The sequence below is a fragment of the Vidua macroura genome, chromosome 1 (assembly GCF_024509145.1).
Source record: "Vidua macroura isolate BioBank_ID:100142 chromosome 1, ASM2450914v1, whole genome shotgun sequence".
Taxonomy (NCBI): Eukaryota; Metazoa; Chordata; class Aves; order Passeriformes; family Viduidae; genus Vidua; species Vidua macroura.
The window spans coordinates 42,269,478-42,275,900 of record NC_071571.1 but is presented as its reverse complement, the minus strand read 5'-3'; the positions used below and the strand labels follow the sequence as shown (position 1 = coordinate 42,275,900).

The 6,423-nt window shown below is 48.6% G+C and overlaps 1 protein-coding gene across 3 annotated transcripts in view; it reads left to right on the top strand.

Annotated features, from left to right (window-relative positions):
* The first annotated feature begins 4,572 nt into the window (after positions 1-4,572).
* Positions 4,573-6,423, top strand: part of SNRK (SNF related kinase) — a 39,924-nt gene continuing 38,073 nt past the window's right edge. For 2 of the 3 annotated variants that reach the window (XM_053980057.1, XM_053980038.1), the window contains exon 1: positions 4,573-4,834. The gene's annotated coding sequence lies outside the window, so the exon portion shown is untranslated. Of the gene's footprint in view, positions 4,835-5,453; positions 5,493-6,423 lie in introns of those variants that run through there. The other variant, XM_053980048.1, reaches the window with a different exon arrangement.

Here is a 6,423-nt window from a genome sequence, read left to right as displayed (position 1 = left end):
GGTTCTTGTCATACCATTCCTTCAGCCTGAGTCCCTCTGAGTGGCAGTTCTACTCTTGACCATATTGGCTCTCCCACTAATTTGCTGTCATCCACAAACCTGCTGAAAGGGTACTCTGTCACCTCCTGTTGGCATTCCTACAGACATTAAATAGGTCAGGTCCCAGGATAGGTCCCTGCAATACTTGACTTCTTACTGGCCTCCAGAGAGAGTCCTTTAACTGCTGGCCTCTGTGTCCTATAATCCAGTTTTTTACCCATGTGGTTGTCATCTATCTAGCCCACAATATGTTAATTTGGATAGAAGACAGTAGACGGTGTCAAAAGCATTGCAAAAGTCAAGGTACATATCCTCTGCTCTTCCTCATCTACAAATCCAGTCATTTTACTATAGAAGGCTATCAGGTTGGTGAGGCACATTGGCTGTTCCCAATCACCTCCTCCTTCCTGTGTTCACAAAAGTGTTCCAAGAGGATGTGGATTTCCACATGGACTGCAGTGAGGCTGAGCAGCTAGCAGTCTGCCTTTGGGCTTTTTTTCAAGAGTCATTGGAGAACATTCCAATGGTTGTGGAAACTCCAGTCTCCACTGTCCTTCAAAGATAAAAGCACAGTCTTGCAGTGAAACCAGACAGCTCCCTCAACAGCTTGGATACAGCTCTGTTGATCCCATGAATCTTTATCAAATTCTCCCATGTAATCCCTGAATTGATCCTCACCCATTGCTGGCAGTTCTCCTCCATGAATTCCAAGCACAGAGATCTTGGAGACCTTGATGATATGCCTGAGGCAACAGTGGCTCTGGGTGCCACAATCTCATCTGATTTCCATTGCCAGATCATTTGTCCCATTCAGGAACAAGACCACGTTTCCTGTTTTCAGTCTTTGACTCTTGGAGTTGTGGCAGAAGCTCTTCTTGTTGCCCTTGGGATCATTTGCAAATCTTAAATACAGCTTTGACCTCAGAAAATATTTAATTTCTTTGCATATTTCCAGCAGTTTCTTCATCAGCCCAGAAACCTGAGTTACCTCCCCTGATCATGGAAATGTACGGATCTGAATGTCCTCCATAAGCTGCAGCATAAATTGTACTCTTCTATATCTGTCCAAAGGCAGCTGCTTTGTTCTGCTTTGTCAGGGAAACTGTTAATAATTTAATAATGAAAGGGAACTAATGAGGCCTATGGATTTGAGCCTCATGCTCCGATTATCCAGTATCTAATGAAGTGTGAATTTTGACTGAAGCTTTTTCCACCCTGAGGGGAAAAAACCACTCTCATCCATGCGGATTCTCCTGTGACTAATGAAGGGTGAGCTCACACTGCAGCTTTTGCTATACAGGGAGTACAGGTAAGGTTACTGTTCGCTGCATAGGCCTAGTTTCATGACACTTATGAAAACATGTAATTCTGGAAATATCTACCCCTTTAATTCAGATTTGACCAGTGGGTTTGGGAATTACTAGGGAGAATGGACATACTCACAAAGGCTGGTCCAAAGTCATTATTTAAGCCTCAAGCATTTTGAAACATCCCAACATTTTCTTGCACTACTTTGCATTTCAAACACGTCTCATTGGAAAGGTGCAAAATAATTTACATTAAGTATTAGCCTAATTTTTGAAACAGGTGAACTGTAATGACTCATCTTTTAAAGAACATATCCCTTCTCAAATCTTGTAGACTAACAATTTCACACAGTGTTTATACACTCCAGACTTTTTGTATCTTATCAAAAACAAGGTTATTTCTAATGTCAGCCAGTAGGTATTCTGTAAAAAACAATATAATCTACCATTTTCTTCCTGTAGTAGATTATGCTTGGATTTAGCAAGGAGGAATGTCATCTGGTCTGATTTGGATGCATGTATGCCATGAGCAATCCCTCAAACAGATGCATGAGGCTGTTGCTGTCACCTTCCCTAGACAAATATACCAGGCTAATGACTGACGGGTGAGGTGTGTTTTGCTGTGGCGCAGCTATCATATATTAGCTGTCCTGTTTTATAACTGACATGGGGACCGAGGCACAGCACTTTTATTGCAGGGTAAACCAGGCGAGGCCAACCAAAAGCAGCAGCACAGGGCCAACCTCCCCCAGCAACCTGCTGCAGCTTGAGTGATTTTACAGGCATGTAGCTACCACATTCATTAAGTTTTCACTGTCAAAAAACCCCCACAAAATCAAAACAAGGCCCTGTGCCACTGAAGACAAAGCTCAGTGTAAGTGACTGTATAGGTGATAGGAGATTTACATTACCTTGTTGGGGGATGGTTTTGGTCTCACCCCAGAAGTATGTGATGTGATCTAGTGTAAACAGTGATAAAGCTGCCTGAAAACAGGCAATTCCATCCCACTAGAGACTTTCAGACTCCTTCCAGTCCCTGTTGTCTCCACTTAAGTGCAGCATGTATTCTTGACCTTCTTCTTGGTCTCACACATACTCATCTACAAAGACTCATCCCATTGAGTAAAAGAGCTGTTGTATTGCACAAGTGACCCTAAGTATAGTATCTCAAAATAGCTACGTTGCAGGTGAGAATTTTCTTTTTTTTCCCCTGTAAATGTATCCTTTCCCACCCACCTGTTATCCCACATAAGCAAACATACAGAAAAGTTGAGTACACCTGAGTGCAATATCCTGTGTGGCAGTGCAATAGATGATAATGTGACTTCTAGCTGATATAAAAAAGTCCTTTATGCCAAAATATTTTGCTAAGGAAGACTTAGTGGCACTGAACTGAATCATGATTTGGTCTTTGTGAGATGTGCCTTCTTCAACATGCCAATGAAAACCAAATGGAAATACATAATTATTATTAACTAGAGACATAATCTAGATTTAAGTTTTACAACATAATAAGCATGAGGCATCAGCTGACCACAGCAGGCTCAGAAATCCAAGTGGTGTGTATCACACACTTGTGCAAACTCAGACTTGAGAAATCAGTGATAATCAGGCAGACACAGGTGATGGGCTGGTTATTTCAACCTCCTACTTCAAATCCATCTTGTAAATTCAGCAATCAGTTGTGTTTTATTGGTGCCTGAACGGTGTAAGAGTGGAGAATCAAGCCTGATTGGAGAGCAGAGAATTTAGACCATGGAGTGGTCTAAATTATGACCAAATAATGAAATTCTCATTCTTGTAGGAGGCAGTGCTCAGACTAAACATATCCTGAAACCTTCATGCATTTTCTACTTTATTTCCCTTTTGAAACCTTAAAAAATACAGAATCATTATGTCCTTTTTATCCTTTTTATGATCACACTATTTCAGTTTAGTCATTCCCTGAACTGTATTTTGTCTTAGTGTATTCACAAAGATTGGTTTCAAGCTAAGAAATTCCAGGTTAATTCAATAGCCTCTGCTGTATATAAGCTATTAACAAAAGAATGATATCTAAATTTTGTAATAACATGGGAAAAAATCAAAAGCATTTCTCAAAGATTTTCTTAAAATTAGGCTTAGCTATATAATGAGGTTTTGTATTCTCTCTCCATATATCTTGATTGGCCATTTCTACTTGGAAAAAAAAAAAACCACCAGGGCACTTTTCAAAGTGACACTTTCAAGTCTTTTAATTCCCTGGCTATTCAAAGATTTTCCTTCCTTGATCTTCAGAGGAAATTCTTACATTATTTCTGATGCTCCAAGCAACTGCTTTGCTCATCCCTTCAGCCGGGTATGTGTGCAGAGAAACTCTGCTCTGCCAGGTGTATGTGTGCTGGGAAACACTGAAGCCCCTGGCAGGCTCGTTCCTTGCCCTGTTTTCTCCTACTAGCTTCAGTGCCATCCTTTCCTTGCACTCTCCCTGCTTCCAGATGACCTCCACCATCCATCGCACTCCCACCCTTACCACCACAGGGGAATCCAACAGCAGCGTGACTCGCTGCCCTCACACCATCGCTACCCAGGCCAGCTGCCCAGAGCACAAGGGGCACCAAGGCCTGCTCGGGAAGGTGGTGGGGTCACCGCTCCTGGAGGTGTTTAAGGAAAAACTGGACGTGGCTCTCAGTGGTTAACACGGTGGTGCTCGGTCTCGAACACGGGCCGGACTCGATGATCTCAGAAGTCTATTCTAATCTAATTGATTCTGTGATCGCTGTAGTCTCATTTATACTCTATTATTTCTAGCCAGGAATCACAGACGTAGCCCTTTCACGACTTTAAGCAGCCCTCCAGCCCAGAGTCCCCTCCAGAGGGACAAGGGGCCGCCATGCAGGTGGCGGACGCGCGGGCTTCTTCACCCTCTCCTCAGACCTTCAGCACTTCGCCCTCCGTTCTTTTTCCCATGTCTGAGGGGAATTTCTCACGACCTCCATGAAACCCACTGCGAACGGAACCGGGCCCTCCGCTCCCCTCACGCGCCCCGTCCGCTGCCCGCTGCCCCCCCCCCCCCCCCCATTGGCCCCGCCGCGACTGCGCTTGGCGCGCGGCCTCCCCTCCCCTCGCCTCCCCTCCCCTCCCGCCGCGCGGCGCAGGCGCGGCTGCGCGCGGGCAAGCGTTGGCCCCGCCCCGCCCCTCGCAGCCCCGCGCGAGCCGCGGCCGTTGTTGTCAGTCGCGGCTCGGAGGCGCAGCAGGAGAGGTCGCGGCGCTGGGTCCCGTCCGAGCGCAGCGCGGACGAGGGGCGCGACCCGTCGCAGCCCCGCCGACCTTCCCCGCTGGGCTCTTGGACCCTCTCCGTCTCCTCCTCTGTCCCTCCTTCCCTCCCCGCTGAGCTCCCCGTCCCCGCCGCCGCTCCCGAGGGCAGTCGCAGCGGGCGCTGCCCATGCAGGGGGCGGCGCGGGGCGCGGCGCCCCGAGGAGACGCCGCCGCTGCCGCCGCTGCGGGCAGTAAGTTGCCGGCGGGGTTGGGCCGCGTTCGGCTCGGGCTGGGCCGGTGGGGTGTGGTGGGTTCCTTCCTCCCCCTCCCGGAGCCGGCCGAGCCCAATGGCGGCCTCGGCCCAGGGGGAGGAGGAGGCGGTGAGGGGACGTTTCCCGGCCGCCACCGAAGGTCGGTGTGTCGGTGCTGGCGGGGCTGGAGGGAAGGGCTTGGGGAAAGGAGGGGAGAAGCCGTCGTTTCTGCGGGCACGGCGGACTCCCGGGATGCGGGTGTTCATGCGGGATCGGCGGCGTCCCGGAATGCGGGTGTTCCTGCGGGGACGATGGGCTCCCCGGACGCGGGTGTTCCTGCGGGGACAGCGGGCTCCCGGGATGCAGGTGTTCCTGCAGGGACGGCGGTCTGCCGGGAGCCTGCCGTGCCCCCGGCGCGGCGGAGTGTCCGTGCGACACGGCCGCGTGTGCCCGCGGTGACACCCGGCCCCGCGCGTGTGACCGGAGTGACACCGGTCCCTCCGCCACTCCCCCGCTGCTGCTGCCCGCGCCGGCTGCGCCGCGTCTGTTCTGTTGCCGGGAAGGGGGAAAAAAAATAAACAAGCGAAGCGAGAGCCCCGCGGTCCGGCCGCGGGTGCGTTTAAGGGGAATGACGGTGCATCTCGCCCCTCGGAATCCGGTGCGTAGCCAACAGGTTTGCCTTCGTCTCCTTGTGCCCAGGGCCGGAGCGTGCCCCTCCTCACAGAGGCTGGAAGTATCCCTCGTTCTTTGTCAGTACGTGCCGTGCTGCTGTCAGCACACTTACTACGTTGAATTCACTGCCTAGAGATTAGTATAGAAATTGGTAGAATAACTAGCAAGGTCCTGCATAGAGGTCTTTGTGGTTATTGTCAGGTGAGTTTGGCACCCAGGTGCTTAAATTAGTGGAAAATTACTTTTAAAGATAGTTCATGTGCAGTCCTGGTAATAGTTGAAGGGCAGTTATGTGTGGTTGATTTTATTTTTTTTTTGTTTGGGGGGGGGGGGTTGTTGGTTTGTTTGTTTGTTTTTTTAAAGTAGACTGAGTAAAGTGTTGAAGAACATCCACTAGGGCAAAACCCCCTATATTGGCCAGAGGATGGTCGGTGACAAAAGTGACCTATTTTCAGATTGGATATTTTTATTGGTAGGAGATGCTAGTATACCTGTGAAGGAGAAACCTTTATGTGGGATACATGCTATGGGATTTTGCTTATTCACAGATAGTTTCTTATTGATCATCTCACTTCCAAGAGCTTGTTGTGAATAGATGAGGGCAAAGCAGTCATTTCTTTGGTGGTACCATTACAGTTACTGGAGCAGCTGAAGCGTACTGTATGATTTTCACCCATCTAGCATGAATGAAGTGCATGCAAATATGCTTACGCCTGCCCTCTGTAGTGCAGTCACTACTTAGTCATATTTGCTGCTTTTTTGGAGTTGTTTATTATGGATATATTTGGATCTTCAGGCTCTGGGGAAGGACCAGTTTATTGAATTTCTGCGAAGTCAAATCTGTATAGAAGTGTTTACTAGCAAATGTTTATTGTGTTACAGTTAAGCCTCTCTTTCAAGGCATGTACCATTAGGAA